Source organism: Lemur catta, chromosome 10 (genome assembly GCF_020740605.2).
Source record: "Lemur catta isolate mLemCat1 chromosome 10, mLemCat1.pri, whole genome shotgun sequence".
Taxonomy (NCBI): Eukaryota; Metazoa; Chordata; class Mammalia; order Primates; family Lemuridae; genus Lemur; species Lemur catta.
In genome coordinates this window covers 48,443,983-48,468,717 of record NC_059137.1, presented here as the reverse complement: position 1 = coordinate 48,468,717, position 24,735 = coordinate 48,443,983, and the positions used below count along the sequence as shown (strand labels likewise).

Here is a 24,735-nt window from a genome sequence, read left to right as displayed (position 1 = left end):
CATCTCAAGGTCAGCTGATTAGTAACTTTAATTCCATCTGTAACTTAATTCCCTTTGCCATGTAACATAAAATATTCACAGGTTCCAGTGATTAGGATGTGGACACCTTTGGGGGCCTATCACAGTGACTCCACTGAGAAACACTACAGGGCATCCCACAGTTGCTGGTCCTTGGTGGTTATCTTCTGTGTTAGGTGGGTCTGCCTCAAGACAGGCACTCCGAGAATGGTCCGAACCCGGACAGCTCTGAAACCCTAAGAGCTCGACGGAAGTGTCATTCCATTCTCACAGGCCCACAGCCTCCACGCCCCTTCTTATCTCTCATGGCACCACTGGAGCATCGGATCTCAGTCTTGAGACCCCCCCCAACTGTAGCTGGAGGTGTTGGTCACAGGTAAGAATTAAGGTCACAGGGAGGCATGTTATGTAATCCAGTCTGGGTTAGATAACATGCCTTATTGGGTTTTTTGATATCTTAGTTCTCAATGATGACATTGTTAAAGGCTTCCAAGTGTGACCATAAAAAACATATTTATGGTTATTTATTACTAATGTAATCTTGTAAAAATCAACTCTCTACAAAAATGACATATTCCATGAACTTGGAAGTGGAAAGAACTCATAATTTTCTATGCATGATTTTGTCCCTCAAACAATAGTAGTTATTATGGCTACCACTACAAAGTGCCACATGTATTTTATTTATTTCTTATGGGAATCCTATTCAGTTGATACTATTATTCCCATTTTATAGATGAGGATATTTAGGTACAGAGAGATTATATTATTTGTCCAAGAGCACATAGCAAATAAATATAGTAAGAATTTGATCCCAGTTCTGCCAGCATCTAGAACATGCCCAGGCCCATAAAAATGGATTGGGGTGGAGAAGAGGCAGACATAGCCCAGACTCTTGCCTGTCTCAGGGTGAGGATAATTGTTCCACGTGCTCCATAAATTGCTTTTCACTGCTCAGGTCACCAGGGGGTAGGGCAAAGCCTGCTTTATCTGCACTGAATAAACCTTGTGGCTTTCTAAGGAACATTTCTGATATCTCTGATAAAAACTGCTAATCTAGCCACCAGTGCCAAGACCTCAAGCTAATTAGCCTAAAGAATCAGATTAGAATGAGGTTAATTCTGTGATCATTAAAAGTTCTCTACTGTTTCCAGGGAGTTTTGATAATGAAAAGAAACAGATCTTTGTTTCAAAGAGCTTTCCTAAACAATAGCATTTACTAATTACAGTGCTGAATAATTATTTGTTGAATATATGAATAAGAATGGCATTTAAAATTAGATACTTTAAAAAGCTTGGAAAGCTATTCTTTGTACATTAATAATGATCATCTCTGGGTGATACAATTATAAGTAATTTTAATTTTCTTGTTTATCTGTATCTTCTACTTTTCTTCCACAATGAAGGCATTTTTTTCCCACATATACATCTTATTTCATGGGAAAAATTTATAAAAAGAGTTTTTAGTTAAAAATTAGGTAAGTAAGATAAAGACTTACAGAAAGCAAATAAAACAAGATGAATGAACTCCTGATTAGTGGAATTTTTACTATGTGGCAATCTCATTCCAATTAAAGTGTCACATAAAACAGATAAAATTTTGTCTACTATTGAGTTACATTGTTAGGAAGGACAGATTTAACTTTGGAGAGAAATTATTTTATTATTTAATAGTTAATTTCTAAACCCAAGTGATTTCTTTATAAACATTTTTAACAATAAAAAGTTTTTTATTAGAAAAATTCAAATTAAAATGAATAAAACCTTCCACTCTTGTGTATCTTGGCAATTTGAAATCAAATAAATACTCTGCATCCTATTTTAAAAACTACATAAATATATTTACATATCTAGATAAATATTGTATACAATATACAATGTGGTACATATTATATACAATACACATTCTGTATTATGTGATTCTATTATATATTATAGATTTGTATATATTAATAGATATAAGGATAGTTATATATAAACATATACATATATTATATATTAATATAAACAAATACATATACTATACAAACATGTAAACAAACATAAACACATAAATGTAAAATCTAAACACACACACGCAAGCACGCAAAACAATGAACGATGACAGAGCCAGACCCCAGGCAGCAGATGCCATGGAAAGGACACGGGGCTTGAATTAGACAATCCTGATCTCAAACCTTATCCCTATTACTCTAGCTCTGCAACCTTGGGCAAATGACTTGATCTTTTTGAGTCTCTTTATTCATCCCAACACACAGGCTAATAATACTGACTCCCAGGATTGTTCTGAAGATTAAATGAGACGATGTGGGTAGCAAGCCCAGTGCAGAATAGGTACTCATAATGGAAACCCACTATGGCTTCTGCTTTCGCTTGTTATTCTGACTCTAAATTCTGTGTTCTTTCCACCACACCACCCACTGCTCTAGTTTATGTGGCTCACAGCACCTTCTCCTAGATCTGTATCTGCTGAGAAGCTTTGCACCCTATTCTGCTGCTGCCTAACCAGCAGGAGGATTTCCAAATTGGAATGTGCACCTTGCTGGTATGCATCTGTGGACTTCAGTACCTCCGTAACAACCTGGGCAGGTAAACCCATGAAGTGATTAAGGCAACTAAATAAAGCATTTGCCTTTTGATTTCTAGCTTAGCTGTCCAGTATGACACTTTATTTCTATTTAATAAACATTGCAGGTTCTTTTTCTTTCCCTAATTTTTTGAGTTTTACTTTTTACCCAAAGAAAATTAGAAGCACGACCAGAGCATGTTGAGACGATATCTAACGAACTCCCAATAATTGACAAATACAAACTCAATGTCTTTTCAACTACTTCCCGCTAAATAGCTCATACTTGCCAGTATTTTTAGTTAGGTCAAAAGTTCAATAAAGGGGCCGGGCACGGTGGCTCACGCCTGTAATCCTAGCACTCTGGGAGGCCGAGGCGGGAGGATCATTTGAGCTCAGGAGTTCAAGACCAGGCTGAGCAAGAGCAAGACTCCATCTCTACCAAAAAATAGAAAGAAATGATCTGGACAACTAAAAATATATAGAAAAAATTAGCTGGGCATGGTGGCGCATGCCTGTAGTCCCAGCTACTTGGGAGGCTGAGGCAGGAGGATCGCTAGAGCCCAGGAGTTTGAGGTTGCTGTGAGCTAGGCTGATGCCACAGCACTCTAGCCCAGGCAACAGAGTGAGACTCTGTCTCAAAAAAAAAAAAAAAATTCACTAAAATAAAACTCTTATAAAAATATCTGGAATGAGAAGACTGCCTATCTCAGAGACAATAATGAATTTCTTCTAAATACCCTGTTATTATTCACAGAATTGAGATGAGTCAACTATTAAATGATACTGCATATTCAGTCTGTTCAGTAACCAAACGCAGAAACACCCCATCAGAACATGCTAAGTGGGATAAGAAAATAAATTGTGTAAAATATGGAGTAGTGAATAGGAGGTTAGTGAAAAATGATATATTTCACTCAGTCTGCACTGTCACAAAAGTCACAAAAGGGAAGATAATAAAACTTATACAACTGACTCAACCCTGAGCTGAGTAGTTCCAAATGGTCAAAAGGTAGTCAGGCCCTAATCTTGCCCCGATGCCCTCAAGACGAGAACACAGCCTTCCCCATTGAGAACAGGGACCTGGCAGAGGATGGAGGCAGTCACCTACTCTGTTATGCTAAGCCAGGTTTTTACCTCGCAAGTTGTAGATTTACAGCATACTTCTCTATACCTATCAAAGGGAAATAGTGTCCTTAGGTTCATTAAATTATCTATTTTGATTATCTCTAAGGATTGCATAAAGGTGTATATTACTGCCTTCCCCTTCTGTACCCTACTGCCTTTTCTATATAACAGGGATAAAAACACTTCCCTCATGGGTTGCTGGAGGCCTGAATGAGATAGGTTGTCATGTGCCTAGTACAATACCAGGGACACTGGACACTCATAATCAATTGCGATGGTTCATTTTATGTATCAACTTGACTGGGCTAAGAAATGCCCAGATAGCTGTTAAAATATTTCTGGGTGTGTGTGTGAGGATGCTTCCATAATAGATTAGCATTTGAATCGGTAGACTGAATGAAGATCACCCTCACCAATGTGGGTGGACATCATACAATCCACTGAGGGCCTAAACAGAACAGAAAGGCAGAGGAAGGGCGAATTTGCTCTCTCTGTTTAAACAGGAACATTCATCTTCTCCTGCCCATTGATGCTTCTGGTTCTCAAGCCTTTGGATTTGGAATAAATTACACCACTGGCTTTCCTGGTTCTCCAGCTTGCAGATGACAGATCCTGGGATCTCTCGGCTCCATAACCACATGAGCTAATTCCCATAACAAATCTCTTTCTTCCTCCCCCTCTCTCTATATATCTCCTATTGGTTCTGTCTCTCTGGAGAACCCTAATACATAAATAGTTGACATTCTTATTACCACAGAAAAAAATTATGTTCATTTCAAAATATTACAGGGGTACAAATGATTTTGGTTACATGGAGTACTTTTGTAATGCTTGAGTCAGGGCTAAATGTGTGGCCATCACCCAGATAGTGTTCACTGTACCTGATGTGAATTTACTCATTCCCTCCTCCCCACTCCTCCCTGCTTGATTTCCACTGAGTTTTACTTCCCTCTCTGCACATGTGTGCTCATCAATTAGTTCCAATTTAATAGCGAGTACATGTGGTGTTTGTCAGAAAAAAAAATAATTATTTGTTGCAAACTATCTAACAAAAACTGATTAGCTACTATGGGCTCCTTCAACCAAACATTAATTCAACACACGCTAAGTACTTACTGTGTGCCAGACAGTATTATTCTAGCACTGGGGCTACAAACAAAGAATATGACACAGTTCCTGCCCTCAGGGAGTTCAGAGTCTAGAGGGAGAGACAGATGCAGAAATCTATTAACACTGAGAAGGACTACAAGGGGCTGTAAGGGAAGCAGTAGGAGAATCACCCAACCCTATCACAAGAGGTGTCAAACTTGAGCTGAGTTCTGAAGGGTGACAGCTGTGGAGAACTGGGCACACCAGAGGAAGTCACAGCACATCCACAGGCATGGATGCAGAAAGTGTCAGGGCACGTGGGGAGAAGAGTGTGGCCCAGATGGCCACAACCAGCAAACCCACTGCCCACAGGCTGAGGTCAGGGATGAAAATGAAGGGGGCAGACCACATCGAGCTTCCCATGCTGCTGCAGCTACTTCTTTACTGTTGATGAGGTTCTGCTGCAAATCCTAGTTTCTTTGCACAACTTTTGCTCATTAAAATGACTGTGTTAGCAATAACACTTTAATTCCACTTTCTTAAACGGTATGGGAAATGCAGACAGTTCTCTACACATATATGTTTATACTAACAATTATGAAAGTATACATTTCACCTTGGGGTCCCTTACATCTATAATCTTTCCCATAACCCAGATTGACTTATTTTAAGGCAAAGATTCATGGCTTCAAACATTTGAAAACTCCCCCAACTTCACAATGTTGAGAAGCTCACAAATACAACTAATGACAAACAGTTCTTTCTTTCCTGTCAAAAGTTGATATAATAATGAATGCTTAGAAATTTCTGCTGACTTGAAACATTCCAAATGCATGGCAGGGGTGTGTGTGTGTATGCTTACAATACATCCAGAATCTGACCACTTTGGAGGCCTTTGCCACTATTAGCACCTGGTCCATCACTTCCTGCCTGCTAAGTGCAATAGCCTCTGAATTACTGGTCTTCCTGCCCCTCTGCCTTCATCCTAGGCTGTTCTCAACACAGCAACCAGAGTGACCCTATACAAAATGTTGTCAGAACGTCTGTCCTCTACTGAAAGCCTTCCAGTGGCTCCCTACCTCAGAGCAGAAGCCAATGCCCTCGCAGAACTCCTCCTCCCCTTACCTCTCTGACCTCACCTGCCTTGCTCATGTCTCTGCAGCTACACCTCAAGGTCTTCATCTTGATTGTCCCTCCGGAATGCTTTTTACACCAGATATCCATGTAGATTTCCGATGTCTCCCTCCTTCCTTCAAGTCTTTGCTGACTCCTTAGGCTTTTTCAGGAAAACCTTCCCTGACCACTATATTTAAAATTGCAACCTGCCTGCCCCCCAGAACTCCTGACCTTTCTTCTCTGCTTCATGCTTTTCCGTAGCCCTTCTCATCTTCTAACATATGATCTAAATTACTTATTTTACTTTATTTTCTGGCTCCCTCTTTCAGAATGCAGGAATTACCATCTCTTTTGTTCCCTGCTGTGTCCTCCAGCTTGCCCCAGTTGGGGCCTGGGGGCAGGGCAGAAAGCAAAGCCCTTGTGGTCCTGCGGAGGCACTGGGACTCCCTGGGATTTCCATCTCTCCATCTCCTTTGTCCCTGGGTCATAGCTGCTCAGCTAAAAACCTTCTGGAGGCAAGACATTCCATGTAGCACAATCATAAAAAAATAAAACAGTAGACAATAATAGAGCCCTCTAATAAAACATTAGCAGGCTTGGCTGTTGTCTTTGTTCTCAGTTAATAACAGCATTTCAGACATGTATTGAGGATCTATAGATTAATGAGTGAGGAGATCATTTGCTTTTATTCCCTAGAGACTCCTTCAGTTAACCTTTATCTGGGAAGCAGTATATTATGTTCATGGAATATTTGAGAGAGGAGTGACAAACACTAATTTGCCAAAACAACACCTTCACATTACGGAAATAGAAATTGATGGATGGGTTCCATCAGGGAGATAGATCACCATTTCTTCTGCCCAAATCCACTAGCTTGATTTTACTATTGACATTTCTTATGCAGCCCTCTCTGCCACAGGTTAATTGGAACTGGGACCTAGATAGGGGCCTCTGAAACTCATTATCCTGCATCATGAAGGTGCTTTATGTGAACATTTACCAGAGGTGAGACAGTAATTGTAATGATGTTTCCTTGCAGTGGTGAACGTCCAGAAACATTCACTGGGCTGGGAGTAAGATTCTCAACGTCTAAGACAGCATACGTGATGTGATATTTAATGCTTCTTTTGGTGCTGATAGGAGATAGTTGCATACAGAATTGAGATAACTGAGTGCGAAACCTGGGCCATTCTGTAAGCCCAATCGGGAGAAACAGGACCTTAAATTAAATTGCTAATTCAATTGCTAATGCATACTAGAGCAATGAAGATGTCAGTTTCCTGCAATGGCAGTCCTCTCCTTGAGAGCTGTTTCCCCCTTCTATAAATTTTAACTAAAATGGGGAAGGGGGGAAACACTTCAATACCCGACCACAGAAGTGGACAGTCTCCCTCTCTGTGGCCATGGCACGCAGAAAGCCCTGAAGGCAAGGCCTGTTTCCATGGCAAAGTGTAACCACATGGCAGAGAGCGTCACAGCAGCAACACGGGGAGCAGGAAGACACACCAGGGGACCTCTACGCACATGGATGCACCGCAAGAAATACCACGGCATCTTTAATTTGGGATCAAACAGATGTATTTATAGTTGATCTTAAAATATATTATTCTCAAAACTAATGTGCACTTATTCTAAGCAAGTGATGGAAGATGTGGGAGATTTTTGAAGGTAGAGCCAAAGGGAAACTCAAGTAAAGTCATAGCTTACATCCATTTCTCATTCTTTTTACTTTATGTATTGATTGGTTGTGCTGTCTCAGAGTGAGATAGATTAAAAAACAAAACAAAACTGAAAGTAGCTGTTTCCGAAAAAGGTTTACAGTGAAAAAAAAATGCACATTAAGATTGCAGGAAAGCTGAGAACCCACAATGAAAATTCAGCTTTACAAACCTTATTCCTAGCCTAAGGCTGATGTAAAATTCTAGGCAGGGCATTCACCAGAGAGGAGAGAGCAATTTTATAAGGTTTACTATAAAATCCTTCTAAAGGATAGTAAATTAACTATTGAGTGCTTACTGTATGCCAGGCACTATAATAAGTACAGTGATAAAACACTGAAATCAAAGCCCTCACCGGCAAGGAAATTACAGGTTCGTGGGAGAGACGGATGAAACCGAATTAAAATTAAGTTAAAAATTACAAAACTGGTAGTAGGAAGTACAGGTCTTCTTTCGTGGAGTGCAACTGGAGCGCAGGGCAAGAACTACTGCCTCAGCCTAGGTTTCAGGGAGAGGCCATGGATGTTGAGTCATAGCTTGAAGGGTGCAGAGGGGTTCACTGTCCTTCTAGAAATGGGAGGATCTGGAAAAGGTGATGGGCTCTTGGTCTGGCCACACGTAGCCATTTTGATCAAGTGACCTGTATTTCACAATCCCCAGCAGGCATCCTGCCTAGAAATTGTGCCCTGAACTTTTTGGTCTCCAAGAAACATCATTTTATTTTTTTCAGGAAAGATGTGGCCAACCAAACTTCACTAATTAAACATTGTTTAGTTCATTTTCCCACTTCTTTTAATTGGAGACTTTCAACCAAGCTTCTGAAGTAACAAGGGCCACTACACTGAGTGATAAAAATCTAGCTGAGGGCAAACAGAACTGAAATTTTAGACAGCCAGGGTAGCATTCCTGTGCCGAGATGGGGGTATTTAAAAACAACTTGGGGGAAGCATTTAAGAAAGCTGTTGGTGATCTGATGTGTAGGACACTGGGCTGGGAGCCACCATTCCTGGGCACATGGGCTCCTCGCACCCTTTTGCTTTTCCCACTTCCTGGCTGTTCCTCCCTGGGTCTCTGGCTTCTCACTGTCTCCCCTCTTGGGGAGTATCCCTTAGAATTCTATGGCTACAAGGAAAAGAAACTTTCTGCTTAATGTGGAAAGAGAATGTACTGGAAAGAAATGGGGGAACTCACTGAATTGAAGGAAAGTCAAGAATCGGGTTTAGAAACAAGTAGACATAGGGTCCCCCAGGGGTTCAGGCAGCAGGAACCGATGGGCAGTCTTTTCAGGGTGCCCCTGCAGGGCCAATTAGCTCCATTTTTTTCCTGTTTTTGTGTCATTTCATTCAAATTTCCAAGGCCTGGGAGGCAGAGAGTCTTCCTTGGACTATGTGTTTTGTATACAAAGAGGCAGCGATCCCTTCCCTCAGTGGAAATCAAGATGCTGCACTGAGGAAATCCTTTCTCTTCTCTAAGGGGGTTCTCCTTCCAGAACCAGGGCAACATCCTTAGAGCAAACTTCTGTTCAGGAGCCCTGGTGATGCCCTGTTTGACTAAGATGGTTAAGAGCAGATTCTATGATGGTCAAGGAGAGATCGTGTGCTATTCCCGAAGCAGTCAGTACACGTGGCTGGGGAGAATGGTACTCTTACAGACCCGCACCATAACTGAGCACGGCAGCACCAAATAACTAAGGAAGGGAGACCCTAGTCTATTGGACAGGCAAAGGTGACCTTTGAATGTTTTGGGGGGTTCAGGATGCCGAGTTTCTTCTAGGCTTGTTGATGTCTGGGATATGGGTCTTCTCATTATGAAAGCCAAATGGTGAGGAAAGTAGGTATATAAGAAACCCGGAAACATCCATCCCAGAAAACGACAGGCTGAGGAGCTGAGTTCTAACCTGGTTTCTGGGTGGGTGGACAAATTCACTATGTCTTGCTTATGCAATGTGTACAATGGCACGTTGCCTACCTTCATGGGCATAGACCTAAAGTTACTTAAATTTTACAGGCCATGACGAGGACTGTAGGAATTCACGTAGTAGACTTGAAGGTGGAATCGATTAGGGAACAAATGGAAAAATAAATTCCTTTAGCCCATTTGGGTGGCCCCATGCGTCAGGCAGTGGTTGTGACAGAGGTTTTCTGACTTCCTCACACTGTTCACGTTCTTCGTTCTGAAACAATAGTTCCAGTGTATTCCAGACCACGTTTGTCAACTTCTTCCCGAGCTTCCAGGTTTTGGATCTCAAGCCTCGCTTTCCTATTTGGGGTTATAACTTGCCCCTTGCACCTGACCTTAGCATTTACTCTCCAGCTTTGACCTTTGTTCCCTCCTCGAGTCTGACTCAGGTTCCCACCAGTTACTACTTCCAACTATCTCAGTTAGCATCTTAAGTGTTAGGATTGCTTTTGGACCCTGCAATTCGAGTGACAAATGCTCCAGTCAGGTGACCTTTAGAGGATTCAAGCAATGACCAAAAAAGCCTGTGTTACCTAAAAGTTAATTCAGCCAAGGCCGATCAGTGGGGAGTTACCCCACTGCCCCCCCCCCCCGGGTGTCTTCTACTGTTTATGCATAAACACTCCGTAGTTTCCAATAATTTCTCTCTCTCCTTTTGCCATTTCATTAAACTGCCAGGTAATACTTTTGTATGCTTTTGAAAAGCTCTGGGAAGGCTGCTTTCAGTGATGGGTGAAATGATTTCTAAAAATAACCTGCAAATCAATTTTTCAGCTCGTGAAAATGTTGATGAAGAAAGGTGCTATTAAATGTGCAAAATAAAAACCTCCATTTTACTTCAGAGTATGTTACTAATACTCTGTGAAAAGAGTCTTGGATTTGGAGCAGGGCAAACCAGAGCTTTACACTCCTGGCTTTATGGATTACTGGCTGTGTGGCTTTAAGCAAGTCATATAACTCCCCCAGAACCTCAGTTTCTTCTACTGCAAAATTCAAGAACATTTCCCTCATTGTATTGTGGCAAAAGCAAAATGAGAGAACACGTGAAAATGTTGCTGATAGGATACTGGGTATCCTTTGGTAGACATATTATAGACTAGAAAGCAAATTTCCTTAGAACGAGTTTTGGTTTTTTCTTCATTTTAAGCATACAAATCAGAATGTGTTCCTAGTGAATAGCTTTCATTTAGGAAATGCACTAGAAGTGCATTTGCAGACATTTTTTTTTATCATTTCACTGATTCTGGGTTTCTTATCTGTCCCCAACATACATGTCTTTCTCTAAGCCAGAGAAATGTGTCTTATTTTGCATGTCCCCTGATGTCATGTTCAGAGCTCCCAGAATTTAAATTCTTTTGGTCTATTAGTCGAATACACAGTTTTGTAATGTCAAGCTCAAATAGTTCATGGTACCACTGAGTACATAATATACATTAGTTTGGTTCAACTATTACATAAATGTGAGACTTTAAATTCTGTGAAACAAATTAATGTACATTTATCAAAACTATAAATTTATAATGAAAGTCCTTTTATAGAGAGAAAGAACTAAAACATGTTAAGCACTGCATTCGTCCTATTTTCCTAGTTGTTGTACTACTTCATTACGTTTTCAATACAACCTTATAAAATGAGTATAATTGTCATTTTACAGATGAGGTAATGAGGCTGAGTGAAGTTCATCAAGTGGTCTAAGTCATACGTGGGATAGCTTTCCTGGCTCCTTAGCTGGTGCCCTTCTCCACAGAAGGAGGTACAGTGGCTACACGGGGACTCCCAAAAGAGGGAAAAAGAGCAACTAAATGAGCCATTTATTCTACCATTTTGCTAAGTTTTGAGCTATTCTCAAAAGGTCACACTCTTAGTTTACTCAGTTTACTCTCAATAAGATTGATACATCTCTGATGATTTGATATTCTCATTAACACGGGGAGCTAGTAAAGAGGTGGAGAAGTTAAGAAATTACTGGGCACTTTTTTCTACATACCTAATGCTCAGAATATTCATTCTACTACAGAGTAGGGGAGTGTGATATATGACATCATGTTCATTACAGTTTTCAGGGAGTCATTGCCACAGGCCCTTTGACATGATAGGGAAGGGGCTTGTCAGCGTGGCACACCTCATGGAATCTTCTTCACAAGCAGTGGTCACCACTGCCGGCCGTGTTCTGTGTATAAGGCCCTCTACTGGGTCCAGTGTTTTCTCCTGCCCAGCATACACCCCTCCTCTTTCTGGAAATAGCACAAGTGTCTCGGAGGATCCCTCTGTGATAGTTAATTTTACATGTCAACTTGATGCCCAAAGGATGCCCTGATAGCTGGTTAAACATTATTTCTGGGTGTGTCTGTGAAGGTATCTCTGCACGAGATTGAATTGGTGGGCTGTGTGAAGCAGATGGCCTTCCCCAATGTGGGTGGGCCCCATCCAACCAATTGACGGCCTGGACAGAACAAAAAAGGCACAGGAAGGAGCTGACACGTTGATCTTCTACTGCCCTCAGTACTTCTGATTTTCAGGACTCTAGACCCAGACTGGAATCTGCACCATGAGTCCTGTGACTGTTAGGTCTTTGGACTATACCACTAGCTTTCCTGGATCTCCAGCTTGTAGACAACCGATCATGGTGTTTCTCAGCCTGAATAATTTTATGAGCAATAATCTAATACTTTATAGTAAATCCTCTCTTTCTCCCTCTTTCTCTCTCTTTACACACACACACACACACACACACACACACACACACACACACACACACACACACACATCTTGTATTGGTTCTGTTTCTCTGGAGAACTCTACTAGTACACCCTCTTCTACTTGTGAGTCCCCACTTGATCTGGGAGGGGATGGGCCCCATCTTCAGCTTTATGAGGACATGTGGCCCAGGCCTGGTCGGTTAGTATGTCCCACCTCTGAGCTATAAGGACCGGCCACCTGACTCCAGCTGGCCAAATGCTGAGAATATCGGAGGAACCTCTGGGAAAGAGTTGTCTTTCCTTTGGGGGTGTTAAGCTGACTCGATGTAAGCCGAGAGCTGCCAATAACTTTCTTGCTTACTATACAAAGAGCCTGCCTGAGAATAAAACTAACTGAAAGAAATGCAAAGTTGAGTGCAGGAGATGCTCTGAAAGAGGCAGAATCCAAATGGTACTGCTTGATGCCTCCTTAGATCTACTCATGCCTGAATCTAGCAGACAATTCAGTTTCATAAGCTAATGCATTTTCTTTTTTTTTTTCTTAAAAAAATACAAGTGATTCTGTAGCTTTTATCTGTTCAGTCTGGTTCCATCCAAATTCTTTTCCTCCGTGATTCACTAGATAACACTTGATGCTAAACAATAAATGTGCAAGCACACAGTGGATCTTGATAGAATTGAAAGAGATAGATCAGCTTAAGTTCAGCCACCACTTCGGGAGATCTATTTCCTTTCTTTGTGCATGTGTGAGTGTTTGTGTGTGTGTGTATTGGCAAAAAAAAAATTTTGTTACCTTCAAACAATGGGGTCATGTGACAATTCTTTAAATAACGAATACCTCTGAAGCTGCCCAAGATAATTTCAGACACCAGAAACCCAGCACAAGAAGATGTTTCATTCAACTTTAGTCCACTGTCAACACTGGGACATTCTCCTTCTTTGAAGGTGTGTAACCAAGAAAGTACGAAAGGAGTCCCCCTTAAAAACGTAGGATGCACCTCCATGTAAGGGAAACTTTGGAAAGGTCTTTTATTCACCCCAACCAAAAAGGAAGTTCAAGAGCCAGACTCTCCAGGACGGAATAACGCTTAGTGTGGCTGCACGCCAACTCTCTGAGACTCACACTAGTGGGGCTCTGGCAGGGCAGGGCCAGGCTGCGAAATCTGCCCCTGGGGAACAAAGAGATATAAACAGAAGAAGTTATCGGAAAACTAAGCCCTTAGTAAACTAAGGACCACAAGGAGGCAGTCTTTGGAGAATCATGGCTCAAGCTGACCAGAGACTCCAGTGAGAATTGTGTTCATTCAATCTCAGTCATTGATGCACCACCATCATGGTTTTGCCCAATCTGTGTACTATCCATACTATTACTAACCAGTACTTTTCTTCAAGTGGACTCACTTTTCTTTCACTTAAATACTTCCTTGTTGATTCTAGCAATAATTTTTGAGAAATAATGGGTTTAATATACCAGTTATAGACTTTTTCTAGTATATGTTAAAATAAGCATATAATCATTAAAAACATGTCATGCCACCTAAAATCTTTTCCAGTGCACAGCAGTACTTATCCACTCATTGGGAAACACCAGTATATAGACCAAGTACTGGACTTCAAGTCAAGAACAACAAGGGTGAGGACAAAACTTTCTCCCCTTGCGATGCTGATATTGCCCAGGAAGCCTCTGAGTTTCAGTGCTGTTTTCAGGAAAGCCTCTACCTCTCCCCTCTGCTCAGAGCACTTCAAAATCTTTGCTTTATACTGCAAGGGAAGATGGGTTTGCAAGCAAATGCTAGAATTAGGAAGATGAGTAAAACAGTCAAATGTGGGGCCTTTTGCAAGATATAAGTACAATATTGTTACATCCTGTCTACAGAAAGGGGAAAAGAATGATCAAGGAGTTCACTGCATTAACCCATCTCTAAAAGCAGTGGATACTGAATGCCATACTTATGTTATAAATGAATGGCAATTATGTGCACATCATTAAAAGTCTAATTTAAAAATTCTTAGCTTAGTAGGAAACCACATTAAGCAGAAATAAGTCATCTCTCTTTAAAAGCCATGAACTATAGATAGTCACAAAAGAGTTGCCACCTGAACTCTGGGAACAGACTTTCAAAGACAGTTTTCAACATATTTTCTTCCCATCTGGATTTTATAGACAATAATAATGACCTCACTAGATTTGCTTCTGAGTCCTACTCAAAAAAATCGGACTATAATTTAGATGCTGTTTGAAGATGGACTGTAATACCACAAGATAAAATTGGAGCCACCTTATTAAAGCTCTTCTTTTTTATACCTTTAATTCCATGTTTTAGCTTCACTGTGGATAAAATACACCAGTAGTAAAACATAAAACATGGTTTTCTTTTTAAATTGCAAGAAAAAGATGCTTTATGTATAGTGTGACTTCAGATGGAGTAATATCTCCTCATCCTTCTAAAAATCACTCTTTGTCCACTCAACCTGCTTTATCTTTTTTCCTAGCACTTGTCACTATGTGTAACTACCTTATTTGCTATAATTATTGTTTCTTTCCTCCACCAGAATGTAAGCTCTATGAGGACAGGGACCTTATATTCTTCATGCAGTCTCCCTAGCACCAAGCAAAATGCCCAGTACATAGAAAGTATTCAGTAAAACTTTGTTGGATAAATGAAGGTTGATTAGTGACCAAATTTTTACAATTAGCAAATCCCCTTTTTTCAATCTCTACCCACCAGTTATCAGATCTGAAAAATATATACTTGCTAGGCACTTGACCTTTGGCAAGTCATTACACCACATAGCCTCCAACAGTCTTGTCTTTCTGTCTGTGTAGTAGGGACACCATCAACTCATAGGACATTTGTGAAAGTAAAATGAGGTAGCATCCATAAAAGTGTTGGCCTCTCTGTATAATCAATCAGGTATTTATCCATGTGTCTAGCTATGTATGAATAAAACCCTTTGGGCACAGGGTCTGGCCTATAGTAGGTACAGCATGAATGCTTACTAATTTATTCACTTTTAATTTTAATTTTGCTATGGAGTGTAATTATTTCCTTCCCACTTGTTGATGGCTCTGTCTAAAATCAAGGGCAAGAAATCAACAGATGAAAGCATTGCCTTTATATACTTCAACTCTTACCCTTTATATATATATCTGAAATATAAAGAGATTTAATAACATAGTATTCTCCCCAATCATATACAGTTAGAGGACAAAAATAAGAACAGGGCATTGACAAGACTGATAAGCACTAAAGTCATCTTTTCTGTCCCAGCAAAAAGGTCAGTTTTGTTTTTAAGATGCTTCTCACATACAGAGGACAGTGTTAAGGAAAGGAGGAATTTGATTTTTAGAAAGGTAATCTTCAAGGTACCTTTCCTCCCTCCCTCCCTCCCTCCCTTCCTTCTTTCCTTTCTTCTTCCTCTCCTGCCTTTGTTCATTAACTAGAATTAAATTAAGTTTTTGGTTGTTTTCCTTACATAATATACAGATACATATCTAAAAAATAAGGTAGGTCAGGGGGAGGGAAAAATGGTCAAAAGAAGCTTTCTTAGAAGATGCATATATGTTAAATCCTTTTCAAATTAGAATTTTCAAATCTTCACCATTAAGGCAAAATGAATTGGTTGAACTATAACGGAGTTGCCCATTAAAAAAAACATGGTTAACCAGCATTCTCTAAAAAACAAAAATTCCTGAATTATTGCATCATTAATTCTAGACAAACATATTTTTTAAAACAGTAAGAAAATAATGATTTATTTGCACAGGAAAATGATAAATAATGAAATCTCAACTGATAGGTTAAAGGTATTTCTATGGAATATTATCTTAGCAATTGGCCCAATCACTTGCCACTCAGTTTAAATGCCTCAACAAGAGGTATTTTATAGGAGGAAAGGTCTATATTAATATTTTTACAGATTATATTTACATAAGTATTTGTTCTGCTCACCAATGGAGAATTTTACTTTAACATCTTTTCTAAAGTATTGATTTTTTAGCTGGGGGACAGGGTAGGGAACAAAACATTTTTTCTAATATTTATTCTATCAAGGATTTACAACTCCTTTCTAAAAGGAGTTGCTGACCAAAGGAAAAAAACAAGAACTGCAATTAGATGAATATGCAGAGTATATATCAAGGGTTAGAAATGCATATACTGAGAAATGCGTATGAAATTGTACATATTTCTAATAATACTTTTAGGAATAATAATACTTTATCATAAGAATTCAGACATGCACAAATACATACTGTAAACGGATAATCATACCAATATTATTCATAGAGGTAAAAATGGCAAATCCTTGTTTCCCACTCCACCCAGGTAGGTGAGACTACCCTATGGGGACAGGAGGCTGAGTGTGTCAGGAATTCACCCTGGGAGGCTTTGGACTCAGGGCTGCCAACCACAGCCAAGGGAAGGTGTGGAATACAGAGGGAAAGTGGAAGAACTGAGCAAAAGGCTGTATTGGGGCCCTTCATCAAGCTGATTTCCCTCTTTTCCCTCTGTCAAGGGTAGGAGACTGGGGGAACCTGTCTGGAGAAAGTGAATGACCTCAGAGAAAAGGCCTCATGAGACTTAAATTTGGGGGAAATAAAAAGGCCAGCCAGCCATATATTTATCCTAGAGCAATGGTTCCAATTGGAATCGGAGGGAGGGGCATTCCCTGGGGGACATTTGGAGACATTTTTGATTTCCATGACTGGAGCAGGCAGTGCTACTGGCATCTAGTGGGTAGGGGCCAGGGAAGCTGCTGAACATCCTACAACGCAGAGAAAAGCTCCCACAACAATGGATTATCTAGTCCCCAATGTTAATGGTGCTGCTGTTAAGAAATCTTGTCTTAGAGTGAAACCCACAGTTAACACCTGTCCCCCGTCCCCATCACTCACACAGGACTTCAAAAGGATCTTTTGGGTTTCACCCTTAAATATGACACAACCAAGTAAGGAAAAAAAGGGACTGGAGGAAAAAAGAGATCATGAAAAAACTTAAAAAGAAAAACTAATTGATACAACCAAATCTGAAATGCGATGTGCCAATATCCAGCAAATTTGAAGCTGAACAAACCTATAACCCAGAAATTCTGTTTGTAGAGAATTATCTCAGAGAAACTCTTGTACATGTCACTAGGAGACATACATATATTCATAGCACCATTATTTGTTAGTAGCACAAAGCCTAGAAACAATCTAATTGTTCATCAAAATGAGAAGCGATAGATTAATTGCAGTCTACTCATATAACTGAATGCCATAAATCACTTAAAATGAATGACCTAGAGCTAAGTATTTCAATACATATAAACCTCATAAATACAATGTTGACTTAAAAAAAGAAAATTGCAGAAGACCACATTCATTAAGACACTATTTACACAAAGTTTAGAAACATTTAAAAACTTTACTATATATCCTTTAAGGATTAATACTTGTCCACCTGTGTTTCTAGTTCCTTGAGGTGTGGTGTTAGGTTGTTAATTTGTGATCTTTCTACTTTTTTGATGTAGGCATTTAATGCTGTAAACTTCCCTCTTAGCACTGCTTTTCCTGCTTTTACTTTATGCAGCAACATCTCTGTGCAACATCTCCAGGCAGCTCCCCATGTTAGACCCAAGACCTGTGTGGGGTGGAGTGTTCTTTTGTAGCCATGATCATAAAATCTTGTCTTGGAATGTGGAGCCCTACAAGCTTCTCTCTTACTAGTTCCTCACATCCAGCAGCTTCTCCCGGCTCTTAGCCAGTCCTGGTCAAGCAAATTGCCCTGAACCCTCTCCCTACCTATTTTTGGTGCTTCCTGTGGCTTCCCCGGTGAATCCTAGCATTCTCTCCTGGATGATCTGTTTGATAGGTGAGAATCTGCTTACTCTTTTGGCTCCTCTCTATGGAGAAGGCACATTCTACTTGTGTCTAGTCTGCCACCTTGATCCTATCTTCTTGATGTTTTATTTCTTAAGCTGCAATTTGGGTTTAGTGGTACTTGTTACATTCTTTTATGTCTTTGGTATGTTTTCAATTATATTAAGTAGACACTATTTTTGATATTTTCAGAAAGATAAAAGAAAATACTGCATCCAGTAAAAAGTCATGTCTCATTCATGAAGTAGGAATTCTAAAAATAGAGTAATTTTAAGAAAACCTAATGTGTAGCAAAGATATCACATTTTAAAATATAAAATTAAAATGTATAGGCTTTCTTTGAAAAATCTGTAATTTAATTTCAAATACATAATTTAAACTTAATCTCAATGACATTATATTAGAATTGAGTTTTTCTTTTCAATAACAGTATATAAGATAAATGGGCCATGTACCAGCTTGGAATGTTTTATAGACAGATCTCACCAGGTCATATGCCATCTCCAGCTATTTTTCTTCTACATGTTCTCTATACTGAGTATTGAGATAAATTATTAATTGCCAAAAAGAGTAACTGACAATATTTGAGGCATTTAGCAGTTACGATTCACAATAGCAACTCCAAGAAATTTTAAAAACAACATTTTTGTCAACGCTTTAAGATCTCATGAATGAACTAAGTTCCTCAGCTAAGTGGTTGCAGCAACAGCTTTTGAAACTGAAATAACAACTTCTGCAATTATTTAACAAATAACTTTTTATTTGGCACTAATTTGTTTTAATTAGAAAACTCATTTGGGAATTGAGAAAGGCATAAAAAGTCTGTCATTTTTAATTATATAAATTAGTGATACAAGAAAATTTGTGAGTGAGTTTCATAACTAAACATTTTAGTTTTCTTACACTAGCTTAGTTAAAATTATCATTTTAATTGTCTTTTAGAAATATTGTGTTATCATACCAAGTAGTGAAACATTTAATAATACACATTAGCAAGTTAAAATAAGTATGTTCATTATTTTTTATAACATGCTAAACATACTTATTTTTACACATTTAGCAGATTAAAATAAGCATCTTCATCTTTTTAAGAAAAAGATTCTTGAAGAAGACACAATTCATATTTTCCATTTTTCATTGGCTTAATAAGTACCCATTTCAATTAGCTTTGGAAACTAAAATAATAACTTTATAATTTTCTTTATATGGTTGCAAGGTTCATCTGAAAAAAAAATTTCTAATCTAATCATTCCTTCCTACATGGTGTGCTCCCTCTAAAAGTGAAAATTCTATACTTTTAATACATATAAGTATATATGAATATCATGGGCAGTAACAAAACAAAGCAAAACAAAAATGAACAAAAATGTTTTAATATAGAAATTTTTTATCAAATTAAATTTCTCTGGCCATTTATTTAAATGTATTTTATTTAAACAATTTATGTTTATTCTAGCAAGTGCTTATAAGGTAAAGATGCTCATAAAGGTTGAGCATCTCCAATCTGAAAATCTGAAATCTTTTTTTTTTTTTTTTTTTTTGAGACAGAGTCTCGCTCTTTTGCCTGGGCTAAAGTGCCATGGCATCAGCCTAGTGCACAGCAACCTCAAACTCCTGGGCTCAAGCGATCCTCCTGCCTCAGCCTCCTGAGTAGCTGGGACTACAGGTGCATGCCACCACACTCAGCTAATTTTTCTGTCTTTGGAGAGATGGGGTCTCGCTCTTGCTCAGGCTGGTCTCAAACTCCTGAGCTCAAGCAATCCTCTCGCCTGAGCCTCCCAGAGTGCTAGTGAAAATCTGAAATCTGAAATGCTCCAAAATCTGAAACTTTTTGAGTGCTGAAATGATGCAATAAGTGGAAAATTCCACAACTGACCTCATGTGACGTCACAGTTAAAACACAGTAAAAAATTTGTTTCATGCACAAAATTATTAGAAATATTGTATAAAATTACCTTTATTCTATGTGTATAAGGTGTATATGAAACATAAATGAATTTCATGCTTAGACTTGGGTCCCATGCCCAAGATATCTCATTATATGCAAATATTCCAAAATCTGAAAAAATCTGAAACCTGAAACACTTCTGGCCCCAAGCATTTTGGATAAGGGATACTTAACTAGCATAGCTGTGTTTACAAAAATAAAATGGTAACCAAGAAGATGACCCCTAAAATGATATCGATAAGATCTCCTTTAGCTCTAATATTTCATTTACTCATCCCTTCATCATTAATGACTTCATTCATTCATTCACTTGTTCATTCCTTATAAGACTTCCTATGTGTTATGTAGTGTGTTAGACTCTGAGGATAGAAAGAGAAACAAAACAAAATCTGCTTTAGCTATAGTGCACCAGCATGAAAGGTAGAAGGGGACTACAACCCCAAATCTCTAATACACATGGAATTCTCCACTCTCTGTGTTGGAAAAGGAAAGGGATCCTGATTAGGTGACATACACCCACACATAGAGACCTTTCATATGGAAGTTGAACCACGGCTCTATCACTTTGCTCACAAAGTTTGGCACAACATGCTTCCACTCATTTATAGTTGAAGACCTGGAGATACCCAGAGGTGACCTAACTTGTTGAAAGTCACAGAGCAAGTGAGAAGGCCAAAATCAGAACATATGGTCTATTGGAATGTTTTCAACAAATACATTGGGAACTTGCCAGGTGTCTGGCTCAGAGCCAGGAATGAGGACTAGAAAGAGGAATAAGACCTCGTGTCTGCCCAGAGGTATGTACACTCAGGTGCCGTCAGTGGCTTGACTCAGGAATTCTGGAAATTACTGTAACATCTGATGCCTACTGCTGAGTCTCTGAGGACTGCGGCAGCACATAAACAAACCTGGGACTGCACGGGAACCAGAACACCTGGTAGAGTAAACACAGGGAAACAAGCTCAGCTTGGCTGTGATCTGAAAAATGCAGATCAAAGAAGAGTTTGTTTTCACCTATCAATCTTGCAAGGTTTTAAAATGACAACGCTCAAAATGGAGAAATCAGTCCTCTCATCCACTGCTGTTGGAAATATAAACCTTACGTGTAGATACCACAATTGCAGCATCATGTGTAATAGTTTACAACCAGAAATGATTATGTTCAACAGCAAATGAATAAAACTTCATTAAATTAAGGTTACATGCATGTAATACTATGGCATATGAGGCAGTTTTGTAAGATTACGTAATGACTTGGGAAAATATTCATCACGTTAATCAGAATCACTTCTCGGCCTTTTGGCTAAGATCAAGTGTAGTATCTGTTCTTATCAGTTTAATGTTAATTAGAAAATGAACATATTAAGCTATAAGCAGTATGATTTTACTTTTCTAAAAATATATTAACAGTATGCATACATATCTGTATTACAAGCACTGGAAGGAAATGTGTCAAATTAATACTTGCGATTATTTATGGGTGGTGATATTGCAGGTTACTTTTATTTTCTCTCTTTCTATAGTCTCCAAATTTTCTTTAAGGAGCTTCCATTAATTTAATAATTGAGAAAAAATAACTAAATCTTAGTTAATAATTTTCTGACCAGAATGATTCTCTGAAATGAACTGCGGGCTACTGACTGCTTTCAGGCCGTCAGTGACTCAGCCCCTTCCGGTCTGGACACAAAGATGTGCTAGAGAGGTCCTCAGACCAGAGCTCCATGACCCAGACTGGTTTCACTGCTGACTGGCTGGGTCTTTTTTTTAGCAAAACAGTTCTGAGCCTTTGTAATTGTATCCATAAAGGGTGGCAATTGATATCTGCCTCACAGATGAAGTTTAAAGAGAGCATAAGAAAAATGCTTTGAAAAAGCACTATTAAACGTAAGTTATGTCTTACACGAGAGATGGATAAGATAGGGTATAGACTCAAATCCCAAATGACCAACTTCTTTTTATGACATCATCAGTCATATGACAGAACCTCTTTGAACCTTAGCCTAATAATTTGTCAAGTGGAGATATTACTGTCTTCTTCAGAAGGCCAATGTGAACTAAACACCTTTTGCAGTGCTCAGGAAATGTTAGTTTCCTTCCTTTTTTAGTCTCTATCTTCCCCTACCCCACCCTTATTCTGAAACAAGGATTAAAAAACCCTTTGGCATCAGCACTTTCTGTTCTAATTTTAAAGCATATTTACTTTGATTTTTTGATATGTTAAAAATGTATAGATTCTCTTTTTCATTTCTCTACACTTCTACAGTTTGGACCAACAGCAAGTACAAAGTAAGTACAGCTTGGAAAAATCAATGTGAAGATGGTGGACAAATTTTATGGGGTCATTTGAGCCTGAAGTCTCCCACACAAATCTCTGAAACTCCAAGCACTTCCCATTGGGTGGGCAGAGTAGGAGAGCTGAATGTCCTTGCTTTGGTGGGCTGAAGTTATTTCAGTGATTAGATCTCCTTAGCTTCTGGGTTCATCTAAATATACCTGTGACATTCTGTAAATGTGCAGAACTAGGAATTTCTCAGGCTTGGTTTCTCTAGTGTCAATTGACAACCACATGTCTTAAATTTTGTTTCCTTTAATTAACCTTCTCCATTTTCAAATCAATGTTCTCACTCCCTCATGGTGTTACTGCTATTCTAAGGAATGCAGACCTAAGGGATCAACATTTCAAGATTCCCAAGGTTCATGTGCCAAACCTGGAACTTTGTGCACAAATAGATATCCAAGTACATCCGCTGCTGCTTCTGCACACCCAGACTTAAACATTCAAAGACCAAGATTAAAGTATCAGGGGATTCAGTCCTAACTTTTGTTATTTGACATCTGATCCTTCTTTGTAAGGATCTTTCCTTATGGGAGTATCGAAGATTTTTAAGAAAGGGAACAACCCACTTAAGGCCTTACCTCTTCTGAAAAGATTAACCTGTTGGGTGCTGGTGGATTGACTGGAAGAGATGATCTGCGTGTGAGATGACTATGAAGACAGATTAAAAAGGACGAGGCAGATAAAGGACACATTGTAGCAGATTCTGCTGGTGCCCAGCTCATTTCCCCCTGGACTCTTAGCATCAGTGTGCTCTGGCTGACTTCTTTTTTTTTTTTTTTTAAAGGCTGGTCAAGTGGAGCAGTGGGAGTGGAGAAGGAACATAGGAATCTGTAACTGGTTGTGATCAATTAGTTGTAAACACTACTGTACTCGGACCAACCTCTGGCTGCCTTCTAACTGCCTTCTACCTCCCTTTAGCTGAGTGCTAAGGAATTAACACTCCCTGCCTGGCAGCCCTCGGCCAATGACTGATAGAGGTCAATACCTAGACACCCCAGCTCTCTTGCCCTTTGGGTAGAAGAACTCTGAGATGTGTTGTATGCATTCACTATTGCTGCTGTAAAAAATTACCAAAAACTTAGAGTCCTAAAAGAAATACAAATTTATTATTTAATAGCTCTGGAAGTCATAAGTTTGAAACAGGTCCTACTGAGCTAAAATCAAGATGTTGGTAGAGCTGCCTTGCTTTGGGAGATTCTAGGGGGAGAATCTATTTCCTTGTCTTTCCAGCATCTAGATACTGCCCATATTCCTTGGCTATTCGCCCCTTCCTCCACCTTCAAAAGCAGCAGTGTGTCACCTTCATATCTCCCTGTGACTCTGACCTGCTGCTTTTCTGTTATAAGAAACCTTGAGATTGCTTTGGGCCTACTTGGGGAATCCAAAATAATCTTCCCACCTCAAGATCCTTAATTTAATCATACCTGCAAAGTCTCTTTTACCATATAAGGTAACATATTCACAGGTTCTGGTGATTAGTATGCAGACATTTTGGGGGGGCCATTACTTGGGCTACTATGTGGGTGTTTTATGCCATTTCCCAGTTTCCTTCCGAGGAATACACTCTGATCACCCTCAGTGGTGGTGGTTTTATAGCTTTCCTTTATTTGCCTGCTTTCTCTTCCTTGCTACTTGCCCAATCTCCCACGGGTGTTTTCTGGATTTCCCAAGTACAGGATTTGCACAAAGCCTTGTTTCAGGGTCTGCTTCTGGGAAACCCCAAACAAAGACATGCATTGTAAGGGGAGAAGCCTATGGTAGGTATAGGGAGGAGTCACGAAAGATGGGCTGATCCATTGTGGGAGAATGACAACAACAGTAAGTCAGGAGGGGGTCTGGCTTTGAGGAGATGATACTGAGTTCCTTTTTAGTTGAGGTGACATTAGGACAATGGAGCTGGAAATGGTGGTTAAGGGGGTAGTGTCTCCTATGAGGCGAAGGTTTTGAGGCCTGATGGAAAATGGGCTTAGAACTCTGTTTTCATTTCATGATAACAATTTGTTAATGAAACCAACGAGATCTAAAGGACACTGCCATCATGTGAAGTAAGGAGGATGACTTCTACTCCTGAGGCAGGACCGTGAGCCCCAGAGGAATCAGAAATGTCTAAAACATTAGCTCATAATTTCCCTTTCACAAATCATTTTCATCTTCTTAGTATTTTCTATACCACAGGCAGGCACTGTTCTTAACACATTCTTAGTTTTCCCATGTTAAATCCTTATCACCATCATTTGCAGTAAGTACTATTATTTTTCCCCATTTTGTCATTGAACTAGAGAGGTTAGATAAT

General features: G+C 39.4%; 1 protein-coding gene and 1 pseudogene across 2 annotated transcripts in view; one reads left to right on the top strand and one right to left on the bottom strand.

The window, feature by feature from the left end:
* SLC24A2 (solute carrier family 24 member 2) overlaps positions 1–24,735 on the bottom strand; it is a 219,206-nt gene that overhangs the window by 127,301 nt on the left and 67,170 nt on the right. The gene's annotated exons all lie outside the window — the stretch shown is intronic.
* LOC123646826 lies at positions 21,388–21,497 on the top strand (annotated as a pseudogene).